The sequence below is a fragment of the Anomaloglossus baeobatrachus genome, chromosome 10 (genome assembly GCF_048569485.1).
Source record: "Anomaloglossus baeobatrachus isolate aAnoBae1 chromosome 10, aAnoBae1.hap1, whole genome shotgun sequence".
NCBI lineage: Eukaryota > Metazoa > Chordata > Amphibia > Anura > Aromobatidae > Anomaloglossus > Anomaloglossus baeobatrachus.
The window spans coordinates 181,521,884-181,536,260 of NC_134362.1; positions in this window are offsets into that span (position 1 = coordinate 181,521,884).

Sequence of the window (14,377 nt, forward strand, 5' to 3'; positions counted from 1 at the left end):
GAAACATCTGTACCTGGTTAACTTCTACCCCATAAAAATACACATAACTCTTTTTATTTGACAAATAGCCGGAGGTATCACTTTACTCCCAAAATATGATGATTGCATTCCTTTAAGTGAAACTTCCGTCGTCCTTGTAAATATTTATTTTAATGCTAAACTCTGAAATACCTGAAAATCAACTAAAAAAGTTGCAGTTGGAGGTTTTGTTTTCATTTTAGAAATCCGGACGCTTTCAGCTGTTTCACTTTCTATCCTAATTCAAAGTCTAAAAATGCGGTCTAAAGCATTTGGGAAGCCTAGTGCTGTTAAGTGCCGGTATTTAATAAGCTATACACGGTAACTATCTATTCAAATGCAAGTAACAGGTAGAAAAACTCAAAAAATACCCCATACAAGTTCATCACTTAACCTCCAAAAATGTTACTACCGTGTTTCCCCGAAAATAAGCCTTAGCAGGAATTTTCAGCCTTTTCGGAGTACCGGAGTTTCCCCGAAATATAAGCCCTAGTCACGGTTCAATAATGAAGTGTCCATGCAGCTAAAAAAGTTAACGATACTGTATGACACTTCATTATAGAAAGCCGAGAACCCAAGAAGAGAGAAGACAGACCCCGCAATCATACTCACCAGACCGGGATGCTTTGCAGCACATGGACCTGCGGTGGAACACATCGAGATCCTGCGGTGGAATGCACACACCACAAACACATCCGGTGACATTGTACTGCTCCGGTGACCTGGAAATGTTGGGCCGCATTTAGAATATTTGAAATTATGTCATACCTGGAAGTAGCCCATACACTCTAGCATCTACAGTCCCGTAAGTGGATAAGTACCACCACCGGACCCAGGTTATGGTCTTCAGACTTTGGCAGTACTCCTGTTTTTTGACTGTGCCTGCCTGACTCCATGCCGAGTGTCAACACCGTGAAGAGCCACCCATGAGCAGTAGCAACTAGTCCAAAGCTCCTCTCTCTGGCTGGAAAGCTACATAAGCCAGGAGGCATGTCATGCGCATGCAAATTCAGCCAGAGAGAGGAGCAAAAGAGCAAGAGAATCTCCGCCTGATAGTCTGGCACTCAGCTGAGATCAAAGTCAAAGCGCACACACCACGCCACCGGGCTCCCTCTAACTCACGGGCCACATAGTAGGGGCGTGGCCTGCCTCTATTGGTGGTACACCAGTGCCAAGTAGGTAATTTGGTTGTGACTAGGCCCTGGACATCCCACTACATGTGCATCATAAGATTGTTTTGCCCACTTACCATACACATGGTCGAAGTCATCCCATACCTTGTCGCATCCAGCATTCCCAGCAAAGTGTGAAGAGGGTTAGGGCTTCACCATCTAGCCTGCCCTAGTCTCTTCTGTTTGACTCAAATTTTCAAGTCTTTGGTTGCTCAAAAGATTGGACTCCATATTGATTGACCAATATAGCATTTGATAAATTGCCATTAAGAGGTAATAAACTGTATTTGGTCTTGTATATTTCATTCACTGCTGATTTGAGTTTGGCAAAATTATTCGAGTTGACCTGAATTCCAGAATGATTATATTGTTTTGTAATTTGCTCCTCAGGATCTGGCCACCTTTTTGCTTAGGCCCCTTTCACACATCAATTTTTTGCCAATAGTCACAATCCGTCGAATTTTGAAAAAACGAATCCGGCGACTGATGCCACTGGATTGTTTTTTTTCTCATAGACTTGTATTAGCGACGGAGTGCGACAGATGGCCTCATGTTTCATCCGTCGTTCGACGGATCTGTCGAAAATTGTTTGTCTGACAGAGACAACAGACAAAGTAACATTTTTTGTCTACATTGAAAAAACGGACAGCGACGGATTCGACTCCGTCCGTTGTTTAGTAGAATAGAAGCCTATGGGCGTAGGATCCGTCGTAATCCGTCAAATGACAGAATCTGGCAACAGATCCATTTTTTTAACTGAGCATGCTCAGATGCGGTATAAAAACACTGTTGGGCTGAAAAAACTGATGTGACAGATCCGTTGGATCAGTTTCTCCACAATCTGTGACGGATCCGTCAATCTGTCGAGCCAATGGATTGTGACCGATGGCAAAAAACTGATGTGTAAAAGGGGCCTGGTGTAATGCTGCCACCAGGGGTGCCAGAGCTCTGCAGCAGACGACACTACACAGAGCAATGAGAACCAGGAAGGAAATGCACAGCGTTCTCATGCACTGCCTAATCAGCACAGCTGAGAGGCAGAACTGCAGGGTTTGTGAGGAATAGTCAGACAGGCTGGGTCAAACACCGTACGGGCAGAAGCAGGACTGGAGGAGCAAGCAGAAGCGAAGTCAAAGTCAGGCTAAGGTCAGTACCGGAGGAAGCAACCGAGTGGGGAATAGGAGGGGGGACACAGGACAGGAGGGACGACCAGGGGACAGAACACAGACAAGGGCACGGGGGCGCAGGAACAGACAGATCAGGATATCACTCACAGGATCAGCAATCACAGGCAAAGCAGAGCTAAGCTTATAGCCGGCGCTGGTTCACTGGAAGTGTCAGCTTTTAAGGCATCCAGGGGCCGGAAGTGAGGCCCAAGAGAAGGCTCCGCCCCCTAGCCATGTGGATAGGGAGGCGAATCGTGACAGTACCCCCTCCTCAAGGGGGGCCACCGGACCCCCAGGCTTCCCAGGACACTTACGGTGGAAAGCCGCAATTAACCGATCGGCCCGCACGGAGCGAGCCGGCACCCAGGACCGGTCTTCCGGACCGTAACCCTTCCAATGAATCAGATACTGGAGGGAACTACGAACCCAACGAGAGTCGATAATACGCTGAATTTCGTACTCCTTCTCACCGTCCACCAGTATCGGAGCCGGAGGGGTCTGAGAATCCACCACCGAAGGGACAAATGGCTTAAGCAAGGAGGTATGAAATACATTGGGAATACGCAAGGTCTGGGGCAGTTGCAACTGAAAGGCTACCGGGTTGATCACTTCGATGATCTCACAGGGCCCTATAAACTTAGGACCCAACTTAACAGACGGAATTCTGAGCCTAATATTCCAAGTGGACAGCCACACTTTGTCCCCCACCTGAAAGGGGGGTCCCAGAGAGCGGCGTTTGTCCGCTTGGCGTTTCTGGGACTGTTGAGCCGTCACGATGCACCGCCGTACCTCCTTCCACACCTCCCCCAGATGCTGAACGATGGAGTCGGCCCCTGGACACCCCGAATCCACTCTAGAGAAGGTCCCGAAGTGAGGGTGAAACCCGTAATTACAGAAGAAGGGAGAAGTTCCCGTAGACTGATGGACTCTGCTATTGAATGCAAACTCCGCAAGGGGCAAAAACGTACACCAATCCTCCTGCTGAGCAGAAACCAAGCACCGCAGGATTTGCTCAAGGGTCTGATTCGTCCTTTCCGTCTGCCCATTAGACTCGGGATGATAGGCGGACGAGAAGGACAACTCAATTCCCAACCGCCTGCACAAGGCCCTCCAAAACCGAGAAATGAATTGTACCCCCCTGTCAGACACAATATTCAAGGGCAACCCATGTAACCGAACCACCTGGTCAATAAAGTGGTTGGCAAGGGTCGCAGCAGAAGGTAGACCGGAGAGGGGAACAAAATGTGCCTGTTTACTAAAACGATCCACCACCACCCAGATCACAGTCATACCATTTGAGACAGGGAGGTCCGTAATGAAATCCATGGACAAGTGGGTCCATGGTCTTTCAGGAACAGGTAATGGAACCAGTTCCCCGGCCGGTTACGACATACCTTAGCATGGGCATATGTAGCACAGTCAGACACAAACCGAGCAACATCTGAGTGAAGAGACGGCCACCAAAACAGTCGAGCGACAGCCCTGCGAGTGGCTGTAACTCCAGGATGGCCACTAAGTACGGACTCATGGAACTCTTGAAGTACTCGTAACCGGAGGTGCAAAGGGACAAACAGTTTAGTGTCTGGAGCGGAAGATGGTGTCGCGGGCGGAGGAGGGGACGCCGCGCTCTCCCACCGCTGCTCGGGTCCGGCTGCCACGGCTGCTGCGGCCTGCTGCTGCTCGGTGGCTCGAGCGATGAGCCGGATCCCGGGGACTCTAGCGGCGCTCCTCGCCTGTGAGTGAAAGGGGATTTTGGGTGTAGGGATTGGTTATTGTCCGTGACGCCACCCACGGTTGTGGTGATTTATTGGCACCACCGCTGCTCGGTATGGGGATCCCGGGAAGGGTGGTATGGAGCAGCCAGTTGTTGTGTTGCCCCTCCGTGGGTAGGGGTTGGTGATCCCGGGGCCCAGTGAGGAGGTGGGAGACGCAGGGCTTGGTGGGCGCAGGGACGCGGGGGCAGCGCTGTGCCTTGTGGCACTGTGGTACTCACTCAGCCTGAGACGTTGACACAGTTTTACGGTAAACCACATGGCTGGAAAGACGGTTCCCACGGACGGCTGCACTTGCTCTCCCAGTAGGTAACGGTGATGTCCCTTTGACCTGCACCTAGTGTTTCTGTGTTGGTAGCGATGGGTTCCCACCGGTAACCCGCTCCCCGGCTTGGATATGGGCCGGAGGAGCCCTGCTTTGCCCGCAGACGCTGGCCCTGAGGAACTGGTGCCCTGGCGGTGGCGGTGTTCCTCCTTACTGGTTGGACTTTTGCCTTCAGTCGGGACTTGGTTGTTGGGGGATCGACGTCCCCTTCACTGACGGATTTGGCAAATTATGGCGACTCCTAGCCTTGCCGGGGTCCGAGAGGCCCCTGCCCTGGTGCTGACTGTCCTTCGTATACTGCTCCAGACCGCCGGGTCACTACCAGACGATCACCGCTGTTGCTGACCTTGCTGACACTGTCCTGCACTTAGCCGGACTAACTTCAGGGCTTTCTACGCTCACTTTCACTCTTTTCTTCTTTTCTCCACTACTACTTCACTTTCATTTAGCTCCTCTACCACTTTTTTCTACTTCATTCCCCTAGCTTAACTGAACTCGTTCTTCCCGCCTCCAGGGCTGTGTACTCCTCGGTGGGCGGAGCCAACCGCCTGGCCCACCCCCTGGTGTGAACATCAGCCCCTGGAGGAAGGCAACAAGGATTTTAGTAGCTTTGGTGTTCCTAACTGGGATGTAGGGTGTGGTGGTGTGATGATCTGTGACCCCTGGCTTGCCCAGGGCGTCACAATGGCGCTGAGGACGGGGCCTCCCTGACCTCAGCCTCTAACTCAGACGACAAGGCAGCGACCACCACCCCTCGTGGAAGAATGGAGGAAGGAGGCTCTGGAGGTGACCCGGGTCCAAACTCCGAGACAGTGCATCTGCCCTCACGTTTTTAGACCCCGGCCGAAAAGTAATACAAAAATGAAATCTAGAAAAGAAAAGAGCCCACCTCGCTTGTCGAGGCATCAATCTCTTGGCGGACTCGATATACGCGAGGTTTTTATGATCAGTGATGACAGTAATACGGTGAACAGCACCCTCCAAAAAATGCCTCCATTCTTCGAATGCCAACTTTACCGCCAATAATTCACGGTTACCCACATCATAGTTCCTCTCAGATGGAGTGAATTTCTTGGAGAAGAACGCACATGGTCGCAGATTAATCAGAGTAGCAAGGCCCTGAGAGAGAACAGCTCCCACCCCCACCTCTGAGGCGTCCACCTCAACAACAAACGGCGCCTCGAGGTCAGGCTGTACCAGGACTGGGGCGGACATGAACCGGTCCTTTAACTCAAGAAAGGCCTGGACAGCCGTTTGCGACCAGTTCTGCAGATCCGCCCCTTTCCGTGTAAGGTCAGTCAATGGCTTGGCAATTTGAGAAAACCCCTTAATGAACCTTCAATAATAATTAGCGAAACCCAAAAAGCGTTGTAGCGCCTTGATATCCCTGGGTTGCACCCAATCCACGATAGCCTGCACCTTTCCTGGGTCCATTTTAAACCCATCACGAGAAAGGAGTAACCCAAGAAAGGCTATTTCCTGAACAGAGAAAACACATTTTTCAAGCTTGGCAAACAGATGGTTATCACGTAATCTCTGTAATACTGAGCGAATATGCATAATATGCGTATCTCTATCGGCAGAATAAATCAAAATGTTATCGAGATAGATGACCACAAAACGACCAAGAAAATCAGAGAAGATATCGTTGATGAACTTTTGAAACACCGCAGGGGCATTTGTTAGACCAAAAGGCATCACCAAATTCTCGAAAAACCCCTCTGACATCAGAAAGGCCGTTTTCCACTGATCCCCTTCTCTAATACGGATAGGATTATAGGCCCCCCTGAGATCTAGATTGGTAAACCATTGGGCTTCAGAGAGTTGGTTGTAGAGATCAGGGATGAGTGGAAGCGGATACATGTTTTTCACAGTAATTTTGTTTAATTCTCGGAAATCGAGACATGGCCTTAATCCTCCTTCCTTCTTCTTTACAAAAAAGAACCCAGCAGCCACAGGGAAAGAAGAAGGATGGATATGCCCTTTACGTATACTATCAGATATGTATGATTTCATAGCAGCCCTTTCTGGACCCGAGAGGTGATATAAACGGGCCTTGGGCAATTTGGTATTGGGAAGTAAATCAATGGCACAGTCATATGGGCGATGAGGCGGCAAAACCTCGGCCTCTGTTTCCGAGAATACGTCTCCGTAGTCCCTCAGGTATTCCGGAAGACCCTCAGGACTTACGGAGAACACAGGTACAGATTGTAAACACCTTTTATGACAAGCAGGACTCCATTTGACTATGGTACGACACTCCCAATCAATAATGGGATTATGTAACCTTAACCATGGATACCCCAACACTAATCCAGCAGGGAGATTGGCCATTACAAAACAAGAAATAGTTTCAGAATGCAGAGACCCGATCACCAGAGTAAATTTTTCTGTAGCAAACCGAATGAGGTTTTGAGGCAGCGGTGTTTTATCAATTGCCAGGAGTTGAATGGGTCCTTCTAACCTCACTGTCCCTAGCTCTAATCTTTGGACCAACTCAGAGTCAATGAAGTTCATAGCGCACCCACCCACCCACAGTCAACAAAGGCAGTAGCAGACCAGACCGACTCCTTGACCCGGAGGTCGACATTCAGAAGTATCTTATTGGAGGAGAGGAAAGGTACCTGATAGTCTGGGCAACCTCCTCGACCGTTACCCAGACTTAGAAGTTTCCCGACGACTGTTTAGCGGAGGGGCAAGCCGGGCAGTCTTTCCTCCAGTGTCCATGGTGTCCACAATAGAAGCACAACTTGAGAGCCCGGCGTCTTCTCCTCTCCTTCTCATCCGGACTGATGGCTCCAACTTCCATCTGTTCCATAGTCGGCAAAGAAGGTTCCCTAGGTAGAGGGGGCAGAATCTCACGCATGGTCCCCTTCTTTCCCGTAATCTGCGGTCCATACGAACTGCCTCCGTCATCGCATCATCCAAGGTGCTGGGAGGAGGGTGCAGAGCCAAAGCGTCTTTCAATGAGTCCGAAAGACCTCTCCGGAATTGGCACCTGAGTGCAGAATCATTCCATCGTACCTCAGTGGACCACTGCCGAAACTCAGAACAATATAGCTCAGCAGTGTGGTTTCCCTGAGTGAGACACATGATCCTGTCTTCAGCCACCCATACACGGTCTGGTTCGTCATATATCACCCCAAGGGAGTCAAAGAAGAGGCCAACCGAATGCCGTTCCGGGGCCGAAGGGGGTAGGGATAACGCCCAGGTCTGAGGACCCCCTCTAAGTAACGACATGATGATCCCCACCTGCTGGGTCTCATTCCCCGAGGACCGAGGCCGGAGAGTGAAAATAAGCCTGCAACTCTCCCTAAATGTCGGAAATAGGTTCTTCTCCCCCGAGAATTTATCGGGGAGCATCACCGTGGGTTCGGGGGAGGTCAGTTGGACATCAGTGGGACTATGCTGTCCTACAGTTTGTGAGGTAACTGCCACTGAGGTGGCCCTCGCAGAAGCAGAAACCTCACTCTGCAGAATGTTGTGTGAAGCTACCAGGGTGCGATGCTCTGCAGCCAAATCCTGCAGCAGCTGCGTAAGGTTGGCTACTTGCTTGCACAAAGTACTGAGTGGATCCATTACAGTTTGTTATCATGCAAAGTTGGATCCCACTACCAAGAATTAAATGGCTTTTTCTTTTTTGTCCTATGGGAGATAAAGCCTATTGGGGCCGGCTATACTGTAATGCTGTAAGCCGTGCACCAGGGTGGGTTCTTTAGGATACAGCGAAGTCACGAATGGGAAATAAACGGCCCCAAAACTAGATTAACTAACAAAAGTACTTTACTACAATTTGAATATGAATGCAATTAAAACAGGGGAAGACATTCAAAGAAAATCCACAAACACTCAGCGAAGAGGCTGAGACCCTTGTGCTATACAGGGTGGCGCCTTAGAACATGAGACTACTACAATATATACACTATATGTTACTTACAGGCATGACTGGATATTCCAACCGCCAACTACCTATTAATACCCTTAAATATGAAAAAAAAATTGGATGGGTGTGAAATACAAGCCGCCCACGGTATAGCACAACAGTTTACAAACTTAAAATAAATTTACTCTAACCCCTAATTGACTATTCCCCTGCCCCAATATAAATATAGTGCCCATTAATGGAGGATCCTTCCAAGATTCACCCTGAATAATCAAACAATTTACTATATACAACGGCTGCTAGCAAAGAACATAAAAACATAAATAAATAACAGATATTTTGTTCAATACAAGTTCCTTCCTGGATGGGCTCAATTATGCCCTAAAGTCTATGATGGGTCTTAGTAACATCCGGGTGTGAGGTCGTTGTGGTCCACAGAGAAACCTCAATGGCAAAGATTTAAATAATGTAGCCGTGGAAACGATGGCACCAAATGGTGATTGTGGCAATAACTGTGGCCTGACAGGGTTACTAAGCCTAACTAAGCTAACTACAGGCCCTGCCTCAGTCTCAAATATTCTGGCGCCAAACTGATGTGAGGTGCGTGCACGGTTACCCACCGCGATGGCGCAGTGGGCCTTACTTATCTTACCGACCCGGGTCTGCTCTGAAAAATGTCTGAAATACGCAGTCAGATGAGAGGCCTCTCCAACCGATGACCAATACTGTTTGTAACTATGGCTGGTCTCCTTGACAACATCTTATCAACTTCACGATAGCTTCCATTTAGCAATCTTCTCCCATCTGGTAAGGATTCAGATACAGTCACGGTCAGCTCCACTCCGCCACAGCTCTTGTAAAGATGATAGATTTCTACTCGCAAATATTCTCTCTTCCCTCTTCTGCACGTCCTCTGTCTCTGTACTCATTCACTGCCAACTGCCAACCGCTTCCAAGATGGCCGCTGCTCTACTTCCTGTGATGTACTTTTTTATCAGCCTGTAGCTCCGCCCCCATCTGAGCTACCTATTGCAGTCTTTCATCTGTGCTGAGAAACAGCGTCCTCTTATGGTTGAATAATGACATTTTTGTCCCTTATAAAGTATTATCACATCATTACTGACAGCTGCAGGTTATAAAGTTACATACAATAAATACTGTTCACATTTATGAGACACAAATATATACGTCTAAACTATGCTTGTGAGGTGATACAGGGGCTTGCCATGCACATCTTTAACCAGGTACATATTTCTGGCCATGAACAATGGGAGCTGTTTCACCATCTCACATGCCACCCCACTAGAGGTTGACGTCCTCGGCAACCCTTCCCATACAAATTCGTCTTGCGCATAGCGCTGTGGAGGTACACCAGCATTGGACCTGGTTGTCCTACGCAGAGTCGTGGGATCGGGGACTTCATGTACATTTATTGAGGGAGGGGATGCCGGTTGCACAACTCCCTCCCTGGGTGGCAAGCTTACCACGGATGGAACCTCAGTCGTTCCCGGGACAGGGACAACCCACCATTCCTCAACTAAAGGGGTTTCCACTGTACTCAAAGTAGGGATAGGCACATCCTCTGTTGCTTTGGGCTCTTCAAAGGTGCAGCGTCTCAACATGTTACGATGAAGGTTCCGCGAGGGTCCCTCAGTCCCCACTGGCTCCACCTCATAGACTGGGATAGCAGGATCTACCCTTCTTTTCACCACATATGGGATCGCCTCCCACCGCCCATCCAACTTCCCAGTTGGCTTTTTGGCCTTGACCATCACCCGGTCACCCGGATCATACTCGTCTTTTTGCACGGGTCTCGGATTTGGGTGTACCACTTGTTTCAGGCGCTCTCCCACAACTTTGTGCACTGCTCTCAGCCGACGCCGGTGCTCTTGCGCCCATGCAGTGGTATTTCTCGGAGGTGGCTGGATTGGATCAGGCATGTGGAGATCCTCGATTTCCCGTCCGGCTCTCCCGAACATGAGCATATGTGGTGAGTAACCGGTGGTACTGTGTACCCTGTTGTTATAGGCCCACATCAGTTCAGGTAAGTATTCTGGCCACCGAGCCTTTTGACTGTCCTCCAGAGTCCGCAGCATCTGGAGCAAGGTGCGATTGAATCGCTCGCATGCCCCGTTCCCTTGGGGGTGATATGGGGTCGTGCGGGAACGCTCTATGCCATAAAGCTGGTACAGCTCAGTCATCAGGGTGCCCTGGAAGCATGCCCCCTGATCTGAATGAATCCTCTTTGGACACCCAAACACCTGTATAAAGTGTTTACAGACTGCATCAGCTGCTGACTCTGCTGTCTGGTCAATGGTGGGTACGGCCACTGCATATTTTGTAAAATGATCTGTCATGACCAGGCAGTATGAGTGTCCTGAGGCAGAATACCCAATCTGTACATAGTCAATCATCAAGATTTCTAGGGGTGCAGACGTGAAGATGGCCTGGACAGGTGCCCGTTGTTCGGGGCTCTTACTCAATCCGCAAGCTCGACACTTCAGACATGCCTCAGTTACCATATCTCCCAAGTCAGGGCAATATACTAGCCATTGGAGCCACTTGTAGGTTTTATCGCTCCCAAAATGGGCTCCCCTCTCATGGGCTTCCCGGGCCGCCTCTGATCCCAAAGACATAGGTATAACAATCTGTTGTCGGTACTGCAACTCAGACTTTAAGTATACAGTCCGGCACAGGACTCCCTGGATAACATTTAGTTTATCCCACTGCCTCAGCAACTTCTGGCCTTCTGTGGTCAGACAGGCCCTCTCTTCCGGCCGTGGCCAGACTTTGGTCCGGACCCATTCTTTCACTCGCTGTAGGTCCGGACAGCTATCCTGGACTCTCCCCCAATCATCCAAAGTCTTCCCTAACACCATTGGCATCCCAGAAGCCACCCCACTTGAATGTGCCAAGTTCTGGAATAGAGGTAATCGACCGAGATTCGGTGTTTCAGTGACCTCTAGCTCCTCATCAACATTCTGGGTGGGCAATCCTACAGGAACTCGGGAGAGTGCATCAGCATTGCTATTCTCCCTTCCTGACCGAAACTGGATGTGGTATTGGTACTTGGAAAGACGAGCCATCCACCTCTGTTCAAGAGCTCCTAGTTTGGCATTCCCTAAGTATGCCAATGGGTTATTATCAGTCATTACAGTCACTTCGGCACCCGTCAGATACTCAGCGAACTTTTCCGTCATGGCCCATACCAGTGCCAAAAGTTCCAACTTAAAAGAACTATAGTTGTCGGGGTTGCGCTCTGACTCCCTCAGAGACCTACTGCCATAAGCAATTACTCTCTCACGTCCATCTTGCATTTGAGATAGTACTGCCCCCAGACCATGTAAACTCCCGTCAGTATATAACAAGAATGGGGCATCAAACCGCGCATAGGCCAGAATTGGGGCACTCGTTAAAGCCTTTTTCAGTGCCTCAAAGGCTTCTTGCTGACGTGGTCCCCACTCAATGGGCCGAGTCTTGGGTCCCCCAGCCGTGCCCCTCAGCAACTCGTTTATCGGGCCGGCCAGATGAGCAAACTTGGGTATAAACCTTCGATAATACCCGGCCAGACCCAGAAAGGCCCGCACCTCCCGTAGGGTATTTGGCCGCGGCCACTTCTGGACGGCCTCCACCTTACTGGCGGCTGGCTGTACCCCCTCTGTGGTGACCACATGTCCTAAGTACTCTATCCGATGTTGAAACAGTTGACACTTCCTGGGCTTGATCTTGAGACCATGGTCTTGCAACCGCCCTAAGACCTGCCGCAACTTCTGGAGGTGATCCTCGAATGAAGTTCCAAACACTATCACGTCATCCAGGTATATCAATACCGACTCAAAGTTGAGATCACCCAGACAGTGCTCCATCAACCGCTGAAAGGTCCCCGGGGCATTGGACAGGCCGAATGGCATGCGATTAAACTCGTAGAGTCCCATGGGTAAGATGAAAGCCGTCTTCGCTTTGTCCTTTTCGGCCACTGGTACCTGCCAGTACCCGCTAGCCAAATCAAGAGTCGAAAAAAACTTTGCATGACCTAGGGCAGACAATGACTCTTCGATCCGTGGAAGAGGGTAGGCATCCCGGACAGTCTGGGCATTCAGTTTCCGGTAGCCCACACAGAATCGAAGGGATCCGTCTTTCTTCCTCACCAAGACCACTGGCGCTGCCCATGGACTTTGGCTCTCTTGGATCACCCGATTTTGCAACATGCTGGCCACCATATCTTTCACCTCCTGATACATCTTGGGTGGGATTTGCCGATAGCGTTCCCGGATCGAAGAGTCATTGTCTGCCCTAGGTCATGCAAAGTTTTTTTCGAATCCTGCCGACTACGCCAAATTTGTAAGCCGTGCACCAGGGTGGGTTCTTTAGCATACAGCGAAGTCACGAATGGGAAATAAACGGCCCCAAAACTAGATTAACTAACAAAAGTACTTTACTACAATTTGAATATGAATGCAATTAAAACAGGGGAAGACATTCAAAGAAAATCCACAAACACTCAGCGAAGAGGCTGAGACCCTTGTGCTATACAGGGTGGCGCCTTAGAACATGAGACTACTACAATATATACACTATATGTTACTTACAGGCATGACTGGATATTCCAACCGCCAACTACCTATTAATACCCTTAAATATGAAAAAAAAATTGGATGGGTGTGAAATACAAGCCGCCCACGGTATAGCACAACAGTTTACAAACTTAAAATAAATTTACTCTAACCCCTAATTGACTATTCCCCTGCCCCAATATAAATATAGTGCCCATTAATGGAGGATTAGTCCCAAGATTCACCTTGAATAATCAAACAATTTACTATATACAACGGCTGCTAGCAAAGAACATAAAAACATAAATAAATAACAGATATTTTGTTCAATACAAGTTCCCTCCTGGATGGGCTCGATTATGCCCTAAAGTCTGTGATGGGTCTTAGTAACATCCGGGTGTGAGGTCGTTGTGGTCCACAGAGAAACCTCAATGGCAAAGATTTAAATAATGTAGCCGTGGAAACGATGGCACCAAATGGTGATTGTGGCAATAACTGTGGCCTGACAGGGTTACTAAGCCTAACTAAGCTAACTACAGGCCCTGCCTCAGTCTCAAATATTCTGGCGCCAAACTGATGTGAGGTGCGTGCACGGTTACCCACCGCGATGGCGCAGTGGGCCTTACTTATCTTACCGACCCGGGTCTGCTCTGGAAAATGTCTGAAATACGCAGTCAGATGAGAGGCCTCTCCAACCGATGACCAATACTGTTTGTAACTATGGCTGGTCTCCTTGACAACATCTTATCAACTTCACGATAGCTTCCATTTAGCAATCTTCTCCCATCTGGTAAGGATTCAGATACAGTCACGGTCAGCTCCACTCCGCCACAGCTCTTGTAAAGATGATAGATTTCTACTCGCAAATATTCTCTCTTCCCTCTTCTGCACGTCCTCTGTCTCTGTACTCATTCACTGCCAACTGCCAACCGCTTCCAAGATGGCCGCTGCTCTACTTCCTGTGATGTACTTTTTTATCAGCCTGTAGCTCCTCCCCCATCTGAGCTACCTATTGCAGTCTTTCATCTGTGCTGAGAAACAGCGTCCTCTTATGGTTGAATAATGACATTTTTGTCCCTTATAAAGTATTATCACATCATTACTGACAGCTGCAGGTTATAAAGTTACATACAATAAATACTGTTCACATTTATGAGACACAAATATATACGTCTAAACTATGCTTGTGAGGTGATACAGGGGCTTGCCATGCACATCTTTAACCAGGTACATATTTCTGGCCATGAACAATGGGAGCTGTTTCACCATCTCACAATGCTGCCACCAGGGGGAGCCAGAGCTCTGCAGCAGATGACACTACACAGAGCAATGAGAACCAGGAAGGAAATGCACAGCGTTCTCATGCTGTGCCTAATCAGCACAGCTGAGAGGCAGAACTGCAGGGTATGTGAGGAATAGTCAGACAGGCTGGGTCAGACACCGTACAGGCAGAAGCAAGACCGGAGGAGCAAGCAGAAGCGAAGTCAA